Below are 15,316 nucleotides of genomic sequence, written 5' to 3' on the forward strand. Positions count from 1 at the left end.
CCTCTTGTCAAGACTGTTCCTTTTTAGGACTGAAAGTATCATCTTAGAGATAACTTTGACCAGCTTTAACCAAATTGACCATACAATTAGATCTGATCCCTTTCTTGTGTCTCAGTGTTCTGGGTGGCTGGGAGCTCTTGTGCCCCACCCCTCCTTTCATGCTCCCACAATAATACTCTGGTTTGTGAGAATTTTGTGTCCTCTCAAAGGAGCTCATTCCATGTCAACTCCCATCTCACAGCATTGGTGGGTATCACATAATTGTAGGCTGCTTTTTTCTGTCTTTCTCTCTTTTTCTTAATACTGTCTATTAACCACTTTGTTCCTTGTGGAAATGAGCAGTGTAGCAGAACTTGTGTCTTTGCCCATTTGTGGGCATGCCAAAAGAAGTACACATTTTCTGTATCGTTGTTTATAAGGTTAAAGGAAAAAAATGCATTTGAGGTTTATGAAAAAGTCTATTCTATTTATCTTTGATGCACTGAAAGCTCTTCTTTAATATTAGTGATTTTTTGATAACTCTTTTGTTTAAAATTATCTCAACCCATCGGCTGTTTAGCTGGCATGTGATCTCTAGTAGTCCTCCTCCTTCAGAGGACTTCCCAATTGCACTATTCTGTTGTTCTGTGTGTGACTCAGGAATGGAGTCATGATGCTTTCCCAGAAGACTCTGTCCCATTGTTAGAGCTGTGGTGTTTCCTTCTCCTGTACCTGGTGTAGGTCTTTGATTTAGTGTTGTATTGCTGAGGTTGTGTAACATCAGTACCACTCCCAAAACACATAATATGGCACTTGGCTTGTCTGTGTGCTAATGTGGTACCAGCACAGCTGCTGCCTGAATGTGGAGATTGGTTCACTTTCCAGAACGCAAATTCCTCTTCTCTTCTAAAGTCCTTCAAATAGGACTCAAAATTGGAAAGAGACCTAAAAAAATGGGTGATAAGGTCAGTGATGGTCCTCATTCTCTCTTTGGAAGAACTTGATCTTGGAAAGCTGTGTCTGTACTACCTTCCCAAATGGTTCCTGTTCAGTACCAAGGAAACTGCTGAAGAGGAATATGTTCTTTTTGCCAACATATTTAATATTAGTAAAAAACCTAAGAATTTGGTCACCGTAAAGCTGTTACATTTGTTGTTGAATTTTTTTTCTTATTTTTTGAATCACAGCAATCTTCAAGGCTTCATCTCAGATCTTTCTTGCTGCCTGCTGGTGCCTATTCTTACAGTTGCCAGTGAAAGTCACAGCTATCTCACATCCTCTAAGGAAAGAAAAACTCTAAGCATGTTCAGTCCTTATTTACGTCTCCTTAGTTTGTTTTCATCTGAAGTGATCTTGGGTGCAGTCTTAATGCTTTTAAGGGCAGAAGTCCCAAATAGTCCTTGCTGCCTCATGATGTTTAAATATGTATTTAATAAACATTTGTAGGCTTTTTGTCTGAACAGTTTTCTGTGTATTGATTTGCTGGACATCTCCATATTTCATCATGAAGGGCAGAGGGACCACATCCATGATGAGAACATGCATGCCTAAAGAAATGTTAATCCATTCCCACACATGAATCTTGTCTTTCAAAGATCATGTGAGAGTTTTCTGCTAATGCTTGTCTTTCATTGTGGCTTTGTTTTCAGAGGCCGAGATTACAATGTGGCAGTTGTTTTCTCAGAAACTGCCAGTTTGATCTCAGGACAGAATCAAAGAATGTGTAGAGGAAGAAAGCCTTGAGAACAGTAGAATATGAGGTGTAGGTCAACAGACAGCACTGTCCTGGCTAAGAGGCACCAGTACCACTACAGAGGGGTGATATTATTGCATCCTGTTCATGTTTGTTATTTCTGTTCATGTATTTCAGTACCCTGTTTCATACCACCAATTAAGATTCACAAGTTTTAACAGGAAAATAATATTCCTTATTGTCTTGGTTCTGCTGCCACCTCCTTTTATTCAATTTGAGGAAGCCACTGAATTGTCTTGACCAGATTGTTCCTCTCATGTGCGTAACCATGATTCAGCCTCCCTGTGTACCAAAGCACACACCTACCACAGTATAGAATTATCTGTGTTCCGTGATGAGTAAGGCTTCTACTTGAGCAGGGAGCACTTTCAAGAAGTTGTATTTATAGGACATCTTTTTCTTTGGAATCTGAAGAATTCCGAGACATTCTTAGTCATATATACGAGTCACTCTTAAAATGCAGGCATCCTTGAGACTGAAATTGGCTGGTCTTTAACAGTGTATAGTAGTGCTAAAAAAAAGACTTAAGGCAAGAATTACTTTATCTCTGATGTCCTATCCGTTCTATCATTATTACTTCCTTAAATTATAGGGGTTTGTTTAGGCTAGCAAAACTAAATAACCTCCTCATCCTCTTTGTTAGGTGACATATCAGGTCACTTTTGTATCATGCAGCTTCCATGTGTGCTGTACAAACTTACTGCTTTGGCTTTTGAAGTCTACCATTCAATCACCAGTGTGTTTGACAAGATGATAGCTACCACACTGACATGTTTTGTGTTTCAGTGTGTCCTGCAGTACCATTGCTTTTGGCTGAGGATTTTGAGGGGGATTATCTGAAAGAAGAAAACCCAAAAACGTCTGAAATGTCAAATGAGTTTATGGAGTTAAAGCTTCATATCACACGCGTTTTTTTCTTTTCTTTTTTTTTTTTTGTTGTTGTTGTTGTTGTTGTTGTTGTTGTTGCATGTGGTGGTTTGGTTTATTTTCATTGCTCTTTTGCAATTGCTGCATTCGTGATTTTTCAGGAACAACAGGCAGTTCTTCACAGATCTTGAAGGTCTGATCAGATCTGTAGTGGCAGCTTCTGTTTCCCTGGAAGGGATTTGGCAAAGCTAGAAACCACCTTGCTGCCTGGTATGTTCAGGTGTGCTATATACAACTCTGAGGAGAATAAATCTTGGGGAGAATGGCATGATACCAATATACTTGTTCATTTTTACAGTTACTTGAGCTCTTGTGCTCACTGCAGCTTTCATCGCTAATTATGACACAACAAGAGGGCCCTTCCTTTTACCACCACCCCAAGAAAGGCATAGGTGAGAGGGCCTGAGAGAAAAGCTGCCAAAGGGAGGGAAGTGGTTAAGACTTAAATGGTCCTTGTGTCAGTGTTGCATCAGGGTATTAAACACAGTGAAGAGACAAAATGAATTCTCAGAAAGGACTTCAGATGGGAGGGCCTCTTCTAGCAGAAGCTTGAAGGCAAGTCTGCCACCTGCTTTGGGCCTTGCTTTTCCCACCCACAAAATTCATCTGCCAGATATTCATGTATTTGTGATAAAAGTATGAAATTCATCTATGTCTTGCAAACCACTTTGAAATAGTGGGTGGAGGCTCCTAGACAAAGCATTAGAAACTGAAGAAAAGAAGTCTTCTATCAGGACATAGTTTTCTCCAGTCTCCATCTCAACAGCCTATGATGGGTGGTTGGAAAATTTTTGCCCGTGAGTTTGAGTAATACAGACTATTCCTACATCAAACATACACAGTTTGAGAGAAAAGATGTCTGCACTATGGTGTATGTGAAGAGTTGGTAGATAGAAGAAGTTGTACCAGGTGACCTCCTTTCCCTTCTTTAAAGTAAACAATTTAAACTTCAGCTCAGCTTTTTCTTACTTCCAGACTTTTAAAATGAATTATTCTTGCTTAACTCTTCATTCCTGGTCTTACTAATAGATGAATGGATCAGTTTATTCCATCCACAAAAATCTAGACGGAGTGATTTACTGCTTTTTTCTCAACAGTCCTCGAAAAATTTAAGCAGATGTCCTACCTTTTGTGTAGTTTAAAGAGGATGCCCTCAGTATTAATGAGTAATTTCTGCCTTTGAGGCATTTTTTCACCTCTTTATTAATTTGCCATATGCTCTTCTGTGTTTTCCTTTCTTTTTTTTGGACATCCCTATGTTGCTTACCGTGGGCTTTAGAGCTATCTGAAATTCATCTGCACATTCTAAATATTTTCACCCCATCCTTCCCCCAGCCAAATAAAGCTAACAGCAGTGGCTAAAGAACATTTTATTTCTTCTGCAAGGTAGTTTAACATGTGTTTTAGAGATGTTGCTTCTACCTCACCTGTTCCACTAACAGCTTCTCACAAAGGAGACTGATTATTAAACTGGCTGACACTATTCCAGATGTTTTGGGACTTTTTTTTGTCATAATTTAATCTTCTTTCCAGATCCCGCAGTAGAATCATAATCTTTTGCTACTTTCCATGAAATAGTATCGTTAACCTTTGGAATTTGCTGGTGCATGAAAAGCATGAATGACACATACAGGCTGGATAATAAGAAACAGATTTTGCATACTAAGCAGTATGTGGAAAACAGCAAATCTAATCTTATGCTTAAAGTCTCACAGCAGGATAATGTCAAAAAGGATTTCACCCTTCATCTGCTCAGTAAAGAAACTTCAAATCTGGTCATACTTCACTTTTTCTCTGGAATCAAAGGTTGTCCATTGAAGAGTGGAGCATTAATTTGCTCCATGATGGTTTGACATCTCTCCTTTTCCTTGCTTTTGTATTCTGTTCTCATAGTGCTACTGGAAATATGAGCTTTTCTCTCAGTTACAAAGAAAATGAGGTGCAGGGAAGTAGGAAAAGTACTTGTTTGTTATAGAGAAATTACGTGATTAGAATAAGTGTTGAAAATGATGCATGGAGAAATGCATCCTTCTCCTCTTTCTATTCCTTCCCCTTTCTTTTGAATTTTGTTTAAGGAAAAAGGGATTTTATAGCTCTGTGTAGTAAAGCAGTTTCAAAAGTAGGAAGAAAAATCTGACTATCTTGAACTGGGGGATAATTGCCATCTTGAGTCATTCACAGGCTGTGAAACAGTAGCAAAGATTCAAAATGTTAAAATTCTTAGGAAACACAGGAAATGGCATCTGTACATGTCAGTTATAATTTATTGGGTTGTAAATGTAAAAGAAGACAATGGGGAAAGGAGAACTACCAATCTTTCTTCAGTATTAGCTGTGATATTAGAACTTTTAAGAACAGAAGGTTAAGAAGGTAAGTATGCCCTTCTTAAATAACCATCTTTTAAGCCATGAGGTTGATGATTTGGTGTTTTCTTGTTCCTGTTGTGCTGTGTAATAGAAATATTTAACCTTCAGTGACAGGGGATTCAGGAGGTGCTGCCTGTGCTCCCATCTTTGTCCTCTACATTTTCCATTCTGAAAGAGAAAACTTAGAATCAAGGTATAACACACCAAAAATCCATGTGGCTTCCTTGTAAACTGGACTCCATTAAAAAGAAACAAACAAAACAAACAAGCAAACAAAAAAAAGAGGCCCAAACAAAATTTAAAAAAATAAATCCTGTGCCTACGTGGAAGAGAATCAGTGGTATTGTTTTGCTTTTAATGCTCTTCAATTTTCAGAAAGTGTATTTGGATCTTTAGACAGTCAGATTTAGTAGATCTGTGATTTTTTTTTGTTTGTTTTTGCCATGTGGACTATGATTTGACCACAGATAACAAGACCATTCTGACCTAGGTGAAAGAATGAGCTGGTACTCTACATTTTTTCGATTGCTCTGATGACTGATTAAGACTACATGGGTCTAAAGCCTGAGCTGTCTGCTTGCCTGTTGATGTGAGTTTTTTTTAAGGATGTGTTGAAATCCATGAGCAGGTGACAGCTTGTGAGGGGGCAAGGTGCTACTGTCACTTATATCCAGTGTAAAGTTCAGTTCTTTGGATAAACAGAAATTTTTTTCATATAGAATTATCAGTCCTCTGTGGTTTTCTGGCAATAAATCCACTTTGGACAAAAAGCCAAACAAACTAAATATATGCTTGACTGAGGTACTGAAAGTCAAATAGATTTTTTTACTTAAATGGATTCTATGTATTTCTCAAATAAGACAAAATCTCTGTAAAATTATTGGTAAATGCTGAGAGATGGGTTTAAGAATGTGATGTTTTTTCTTCTCTTTGTATTATCTGTGAATTTTGTGATTTTGTGTATGCATGAATGAAATGCATTTCTTCTCTTTTTATATGGTTTTGTTATCTGTTGGTTGCGTTAATGTAGTCATTGTCCCTCTGCGCCCTTGTTGCTTAAATTGTCATTTCTGCATGTTTTGATTATGCATGTTGGCTGTGATAATTATACCAGCTTTTATTTATTCTAAGTGATGTTACCCTGGTTCATCTGCCTTTATACTAACCTGTTGTTTTTTGGTTTTACTTTTTGTTTGTTTGGTGGGGTTTTTTTTGTTGTTTTGGTTTTTGTTTCATTTTGGTTTGCTTTGTTTTTTTTGTTTTTGTTTAGCTAACAAAGTTGAGTTGACCAAAGCTGACCTGCAAGGTAGAGAAGATTGTTCTTCACCATTACTGGTTTCAATGAAAGATGCTTTTATGTAACATTTGGTGCCTTTCACTGGATGCAGTCACACCTCTAAGACAGGAACAGAATGACAATCTCCAGTATCTCTGGAGGAGGATAGATGGATTGAAGAAAAACATGGCAAACAATGGAGCTGCTTCTGTTGACCTGGGGGGTTTGACTGTATCAATCTCTGAATAGCCATAAAAGCACCAGTTGATTTCCTGGAAAGCCTAATGATCAGGCAAATAGCTGCTGTGCATCAAAACATAGAAGGCCCTCAGAGCTTTACAAAGCAGAAAGCTGATTTAGTTTCTTTAGTACTGATGTTAAGAAATGAGATCAGGAGGTAAAAACTGGTTGGTTTTTATTAACTTAGACTTCAAAAAAAACCCTGTAGAAATAACTTTCTGGAATTTCAATTTTAAAATAAAACAAGAAAACCCCAAATCTCTAAACTACAAACCCCCGTAATATTTAGAATGGCACTTTACAAGCCATAGCCTGGGCAGGAAGGGTTCCTGTTTGTAGGAGGGTCAGCACAGTAGCAGAACCAGAGAGCAGCACATAGGAGCAGCTGTTAACACTGAGGGCAATGAGGAGGCCCCTTGTCCCCTGTCTTAGCAGTCAGAGTTGCCAACATTATGCTTATTCTGTGCCACAAAGCTCCTTCCCCAGCAGCTCTTGCCGCACCAGTGATGTCAGAGGCTTCCCCCAAAGAGACCTTCTGGCAAGTCGATGTCTGCAGGCCCCTGGTGGTACAGAGTGCCTGGTGCCTGCCCAAGAAACTGGGGCTGAATCATCTCCTCTGCAGAAGGTGTGTCCTTATCGAGGAGCTGTGTCACCACGTCAAGGAATTATTCGAGAAAGTCAGTAGGTTGAGTAGCTTTTGTGAGAATAAGAAGGAAATTGGGTATTCTCAGAGACCCTACAGACTATTTGCCTGGGACATAAGTAAGGAAACATGCCTATTAGAAGTTAATAGATCTTTGATACTAGTATAACCAGAGAGATGTTTTCCATGGCATTGAAAGGGTATCCTTTTAAATATGATAATGGAAGTATACTTCCCAATTCATCTGTAAAGATTGCAATACAGAGTACAAATTAATTTATTCCTGAATGCCATGAAAGTTAAAAAATTGTTCCTCCTTTTTAATGGAAAGGGAAATAATGGTCTCAGGTATAAGGGGAAGTCAGAGGCATTGAACAATGTGTCTCTCTTTAGCAATCCTGAAGCCACAGATGGCATCTGTTATGGGATCATCTTCGTCACCTTGAAATTTTATGTTTAAACCACTTTATGTCTAAGGTTCTGTTGTGAGACAAAACATAAAATGTTCCTGTTTCACCCTCTGAGACAGAGACTTCCTGACATTTAACATAACCCTGGAATTACCGTTGTGTAGCTTTAATCACGTGCTTTCATCATGTGCTCCTTTTCTATTCACTGTGTTTACTGTGAAGACCTGGTGATATTGCTGACCTCATCTAATGTAATACATGCCATTTTTAAATTAAAATATTCTTGTTCTGTATCTTCCAGATATAGGCAGGTATCCATTACCTTTCCTTCAGGATATCTTCTGTGTTTTTATGTAGAGTTTGGTGTTCTATGGCTCAGTAGAAAAGGATAAAAATAAATTTGGAGGAATAAGGATGTTTTAATGGCTAAACAGTTTATCACTGTAGCAGTTGTTGACAGAAGCATATTAAGAGGTTCCCTCTCACCCAACAGACAATGATACTGACAGTCTGAGATAATTTTAGCAGTTGGATCCACACAAGACATTGAATCTGAGAGATTCGACAGGTTTGAGGTAGACAGATGTTAATGTGATCTATTTTGCTTTATGCATGCGGAGCATCTGACTGCAACTGCATTTTGTTGGCATCTCTGACCTGTTCCCAACTGTAAAAAGCTGAAGTACTCTGTCTTGCCGAGGTGAGGGATATAGAGAGGTGCTGCCCCTAGGAGATTTCTGAAGTTTATGTAAATGAAAGTGGTAAAAGATGAGATTTGAAAAAATAGGAAATAAACATGGGCCCAATGTGATGATAAAAAGTGTCCTGGAAGTACACTGGAGTATAAATAACTTTAGGGCTAAGACGTTGTGTGCCATCCACTCAAATTGTGGCAATGATTTTGGGACTTATATTAGACATCAGCAAGTATTGTGTCTCTCTTGCCACAGCCACTGTTCTCTGTAGTCAATTATGTGTCCATCAGAATTCAGAATGCATGCTCAGGAATTCCTGAGCTTGATTTTTGGTGTTTATTGAAGTGGATGCATCATGAACAGGAAATTCTGTAACAAAGAGATTTGTTGTTTTGATTTTTCCAGAGTCCTTAGAACCACAGGTGTGTTACAGCTGTGAAGATTATTTCATCTCAAGCTCAATTTTTTACAGAGGTCTTAACCCTGTAGGAATATTTGCCCTTCAGATAGAGAAATCTGATTACATTGAAACCTAAGGGGAAGCATTTGTCTTGAGTGCATAAAGTGGATTATTGGCTTTTCAGGAAACCAACCTTTGCTAAATAGGTTTGGCTATTTCAGGATAGGCCATGATGCCTAGAGCTCAACTTGATGATCCTTGTGGGTCCCTTCCTACTCAGACTAGTCTGTGATTCTCTGATTCTTTTATATTGGTGTGATTTGCAGTGGAGGAGGATGTTTTTCCAACTGACTCTGTTTTTCTTGTTCACATACAGCCCTTTCAATTTTCCTTTATGCTTTTAGTTTTTGTGTCTGAATGCCCAAATGCTGTTTACTTCCTCTGCTTCATTTGCATCTCCCTGTCCCTTGTTGCATTTTGTGTGCAGGCATACTCCCTTTTATGCAGTTGATTTTTTGTTCTATGGTTTGGGTTTTTACTGTTTTGGGTTTTTTTTTCCTTCCCTCACCAGATGTGTATAAGCATGTTTCTCAAGACCTTTTAGGTTACTTAGAAGTGGAGAGTGGAAGGGTGGCAAGAGGGAGGAAGATAGGTATATGCCAGCTTTCTTTGATGGGAAAGAAATCCCACCACTTTGCAGATCCATTTCTATGGATTGCCTTTGCTGCTTGATTCCCTTTTTCTGTAACCTTCAGATAGATGTGCTTTCTGTGGGAGAAAGCACATTTGTGCATATTTGTTATTTTAACTAGTCCCAGTTCCTGAAGTTTTCAGACCAGCCACTTATTTGGAACAAAAGGACTCAGCACCATGACTTATATTAGGTGAATGAAGTGTTCCATCTCTGTTGAGGCACTGAAAAAAATGGCTGCATTTTTCAGAGGATGGAAGAATGCTGGCTTTTGAGTTATTTCCGACAATGAGTAACTTTAAATATGGAACCTGACAGATGCCTAACCTTATTTAGGTGATGAAAGGGATGATGAGTTCTTAACAAAGTATGAAACTGAGAGCTTGAAGAGCTGGCCTTGCAATCCTTGAAAATCTGTTTGGTGTTTTGTTCTTGTTTGCTATATTAGTCTGTGATATTCCTGCTTTCTGCTATCTGAGACTCAAGATACAGGATCTAACTTTCTGAATTATGACTGAACCTTGACTATAATTTAGTTTCTTACATTTGTGCAAAGTAAATGCTGACATACCACCAATATGTATTGACAGTTACAGTATATGTGGTATGGTCCATCCCATAAAGTGATAGTTCCATGAGATTCAGACTTAATTTTGCTCACTTTTTACTCAGAAGAAATATTTTTTCCCAAATTATTCTAAAATTGGAAAACTTATTTGGATTAACTTTGTTTCCTACTTAACCTGCAGGAAGAGTGAGTCCTGGAACAGGTTTATTTTCTGCATGGTGCATATGGTTTCCAAGACCTGATGCTTCTCTGAGCTGAACTGCTACTGCACACTGAATTAAAAAAGGCTGACTACCTCTGGTTATGAAAGAGGAATGCTGACAGAAGTAGAGTGTAGTTTTATCAAAGGTGTAAATTGAGTGTAACGTCCGACTTGTAGTGGTAGAGATATTTCAGTGCTGCATGACATTTGTAATTTAGGAACTACAGGACTAAAGAAGCACCTTATTCTGCAGAGGCTGTAAAGATGTCTTGTGTATATTACTTTCCTATTGCTTCCTAACATCTTTGAAGATACAAGGGAAAAAGATGAGAGCATTTAGGGAGATGAAGAATGAAAATGGAACCATATTGTCATTGAACTTCACCTGTTTCACATGATCTCCATCTTATTGAGACAATAATGTTAACACAAATGGCTGATTCCTTTCAAAAAGAGCGAATTTTTGATGTGTGGAGGAAGCTGTTATGTGCAAGACCAATAATGGTTTGCTTATCTTAATATTTATCGCTAGTTGTGATCAAAACATGAAGCAGTTGTGTTATAATCCTGCAGCTGCTGTATAAAGAAACTGATTCTACGTATAACTTGAAAGAACAATAAATAAAATACTGGTTTTTATTTCTCAAGTTCCTTTTTTTTCCGGTTTGGTCAAATTTAGAAATACATCCTCTGAGAGAAGGCAGGCTACAACCGGCCCTCTCCCACGAGGTCCGGGAAAAAATAAATTTTCCTCAAAGGAAAGTGAAAGAGATAAAAACTATTTATTTAACAAACACACAGGAAAAGGATAATAATGCTAAATGATAAAGCCTCTCACTCTGCTGAGAAAAACTTGGGGGAAAATTCAGAGTCCTTCCATAGATCTCTCTCTCCCCCTCCTTGGAGCTGGGATGGGGTGGTGGGCCCACCTCCAGGGCCAAGGCCTTGGTGGAAAGTCCTCCCGATGTATTCTGATGTTGAAACTGTCCAGCAGAGAGAAAAGGGAAAAAAATCGAAGTCCCAGTTAAACAAAACTTCAACTCTCCGGTGGAAAAGGAGCTGAGGAAAAAAAACTGCTGAAAGCTGGCTGGAAAGAAAAGCAAGCTGGGTCCTTCCCTTCCCTCCCGCTCCCCTGCTGCAGCTGAAAAAGAAACATCGCTATCTCTGTGTGACCTTGAACAAGCTGCAAACTGCTTTGAAAAAGTTTTGCTCAGTTTTTCCTTCCCCCTCTCAGACTCAGTTTAAAGGCATAGAAAGGCACAAAAATTAATTTCTGGGCATAGGGCAGCAATATAGGATACACATCATAAAGTCACCCCAAGACACTTTTCCTGCAAAGAGCTTTCAAAAGATTCAGAAGGAATGACTTTTCTTGCCAGTGAAACATGCCTACCTGTGAGATGAAACATGGAAGTTTTAGCAACATGTAGCAGTAGAATTAATTTTTTTTAATTTCAGGACAAAGAGAAACCTGCCATACAACAGAAAATGTAGGAAAGGTAGACCAAGCAATTTATCTAAGCAGAATACAGATAAGAGATGAGGCTATTATACTCTTCTAAGATATTTCTTCAAATACTTAGTAGAAAAACTAACAAACAATACATCTGGATAGGTAGCTGAAGAAATGTGTAGTACCGGTCTCCTTCCCAGGGAAGGAGACCCAACAAATATCAGATCCTTCAAGTCCTCAGATGCTGAGCTGTTCCAGTAAAAATTAGAGATGCAGACATAAAGATAAGAAGGACATTGTTGAAGAATCCTGCTTTGCCATTTCATGTTCCAAAGGAGATACCTCTGTTGGTAGGCTTAACTTGGACAGAAAGAGACAGAGCAAGTCACGCTTCTGCTAGCGGGGATGCTTTTCTGCATTGGGGACTTTTCCACTTTTACTTGATATCTACTGCCCACTCACTCCTCTTTCCACTGTGCATGTGGCACGAAGAAGGCAATGCACCAAGCTCAGCTACAAACAGACAATAAAATCAGAGGTATCTCAGAATATTATGTGAAGACTAGTTCTGAAACTTTGCTTTTAAATACTTTGACTGCTCTAAGTGTTGCCAAAGGAATGAGATTAAAAATAGACCTGAGTCCTGATGGCACTGGTAATTTAGAAACAATTCTACTGCTTTATATATAAGTTGTTTGTCATCTTCTTTCCTTGTTCGTTAGCACTAAAGGGCATGTGCGTGGTAACACAATCTTCATGTTTTATAAGCCTTCCTGTGCTTCTGTCACTTTGCTCCATAATCCAAAATCCTAATTCCCTGTGACATCCCTATTAGTTGCTCTGAACAAAATTCTGTTGCCACAGAGGATTATGACATCAGGCAATGAAGCAGCAGGAGTAGATGAACTCTCTGAGACAAAGATCATTTTATAATGCAAATGGCCCATAGTACTAAGAAGTGAGGCCAAGTACCCAGCATCTACACTGTGCTGTCACAACTGACTCTAAAGATGGCAGATCAGGCTTCAAGCTTCCTTGTGGTATTGTCAGGCTTTTCTGTAAAATACAATTCAGATATCATAATACAGGCCATGAATTCAAGTACTTTGGCTCTCTGGGCCCTATTGAATGAACACCTCAAGCCACAGGTACTGGGCCTCGTGCAGTCTTATTCCTTGAAGAGTCCTTTCTCTTGCAGCATCTAGACCAAGGATATGCCCCTTGTCAAGTCCAGTTACTGATTAAAGTATTCTCAGAAGAATGTAGGAATAGCGGAGAAACGTTGTTGAAAATGGTGTTCTGCTCTGCTTCTAGGTAATGGTCTTTGTAGTTGATGCTGTAGCAAGTTTGCATAGTGTCACGCTTGCTTTCTGGTTTAATTTTTAAAATATAGATATTCTGCTTGTTTATATGTCTAGGAGTATTGGCATTCATGTTTGGGGTTAGAGGTTAGATAGTGGGATAGTAGTGTGTGGGAGAGGTGTCAGTTCCTCATTGCTTATCCTCAAATAATCCAGACATTTTAGGCAAAATGACAACTAATATTTTATTTCAGATTGTTAAATGTTATCCCTTCTTTTGCTCAGCCAGAATAAGTCTGTAGCAAGTGTCAGACCACAACCTGATGCACATGTATATATATTTATATCCATGATTTTTACAAGAGTAAAGGCAGGAGGGAAGCCTGTACATACATGTGCCTACTGGCCCACGCTGCAAAGTCTGTCAGCTCTGTTCTAATCCTAGAAGTGATCTGTTAATTTCACACTGTGCCACTGAAACCACTGGGATTCTTATGGCTGCAAATGAGAGTCAGGTGGGTGGGAAGAAGAGGCGGAGGGGAGGCGAAAAGTGTTGAAAAATGCTGCTCAACTTTCCTTCAGCATAGCAACATGGGGTTTTCTTGCTGTGGCTGCTGCTGTCACTTCTTTTCAATAGGTGAACTTTCCTTCAGGGATTTTGTTGTCATCTATTAACCACACTTATGCTTCTACCTAGAGGTTTTGGGGTTTGTTTATTTTTTTTAAACAGTGTAATAAATTCTGGAAGAAGCTCAGGTTTTTGTTAACATTCAAACTCTGCTTACGGAGTCACATGTTCCTTCTCATTGCAGGAGAGATGTAGAAAAATGCAGATAGCTGAAAAGCTACTGAAATTCATCTATTCTGTTCCTGCAGTGAGGAAAGATGATCTGATGGGGAGAGCAGAAACTCTGCACCAAAGCTATAACGGCCCATTCCTGGCTTGGTCTTTGAATTGTTGGGAGAATCATGGCCTGACATGGGACTTCCAGTTAGATGTGGGTTCTACAAGGGCTTGTAAATATGGAAATGCCCAGGTGTGCTATCTCAATATCAAAGATTCTGAATAATGATGGGATTTAGTGAAATCACTATGAATAGTGTCAGACAGAGGTTGAAGGGTTTAATTTTATGTTAAGATATTTCGAAATGCTGTCTCCACATTGGTCCGTCCTATCTAATCGATAAAATATAGATGGTGGTGCTGATGTGATGAAGAAATAAGTACCAGGAGTAGGCTTGAGCCTTGCAGAGTTGCTTTTGCTAGCAAAGACTGTGAAGAAAGATGATGGGATGGGTTGAACAGTTGTTTCTTTGTCCTTATAATATTGTCCTAGACTGGAAGTGGTTAATGAACTGATCCCAGGCAGCCTAGCCAGTTGATCCTTTATTATCTGCTTTATTTCTTTTGTTTCTTCTTTTCCAAGACATACAGGATATAGCATAGTAGGTATATCAAATGTATGTGTACATTTTATTTAAAATCATGCACAATAGGATTGACATACCTTTGTCTAGAATGCTGAAGATAAAATATTTTCCCAGGAAGTAACCTGTAAACTCATGTTTTTGTAATCTATGACTTGCAGCTTCATGCCCGCTCTCAGATGATTCAGAATCCAGCTACTTCCTCGTGGGTGACATAGTAGCTGTCATTCAGAGTCCCTCTGATCTGAAGATTACTTTTTTGCCTGGATTTTGTCTTTGCAAGGCTTATCTGAGCAGGCTAGCAACTGTTAGCTGCAAATCACAGAACAATGAGTTCTGTTAGTGTGGCTGCTTCCTTTTCTGCTTCTACCAAAAGCATGGAAAGCAGTCCAGAAGGAAGTGTTGTGGACTAGTGTCATGCCCTTCTGAGGACTTTATTAGCATGTTTCCAGAGGAACCTATGTAATAGGTCAGAGTCTTTGGTTTTTTGTTTGGTTGATTTTTATTAACCTGTAAAGCCAAGTTGGAGCCAGCTGAGGCTTCAGAACTTCAATTTGAATCTGCATTATCAGGTTTCTTTGGGTGTGGTGAGGCATTGTTCATGGGCCCATTAACTAGCTTTCATTTCTATACGGGGATCAAACTTCTAGGGACGCACAACAACCTGGCCATGTTTGTTGGCCTGGCATCACCCCTATTTTACTGTAAATTTCTTTGAGCAAGTTGAGAACATATGAGCTGGGCCTGGCTAAGAGGGAATATATTGCTGTTCCCCCTTCCTTCTTGCTCTGTGTTACAGTTTGCTGTTTTGTTGTGAGGTGTACACTTGTCTTTGTGCTCTTTTTACCTGAGTTTCTTGCATGTCCAGGAATGGAAGCGTTTGGTTAGTGCTTTCTCTCTTCTGTGTGAGGATCCTGATGGTAATGATTAATTGAAGCTTTTGTGGGCCTGACCAAAGTGATTCTCTCGGTTTTATTTCACTCT

General features: G+C 39.0%; 1 protein-coding gene across 30 annotated transcripts in view; it reads left to right on the forward strand.

The window, feature by feature from the left end:
• The window catches only part of NRXN3 (neurexin 3), a 985,030-nt gene that overhangs the window by 444,768 nt on the left and 524,946 nt on the right, over positions 1-15,316 (forward strand). The gene's annotated exons all lie outside the window — the stretch shown is intronic.

Source organism: Corvus brachyrhynchos, unplaced genomic scaffold (genome assembly GCF_000691975.1).
Source record: "Corvus brachyrhynchos isolate BGI_N302 unplaced genomic scaffold, ASM69197v1 scaffold115, whole genome shotgun sequence".
Taxonomy (NCBI): domain Eukaryota; kingdom Metazoa; phylum Chordata; class Aves; order Passeriformes; family Corvidae; genus Corvus; species Corvus brachyrhynchos.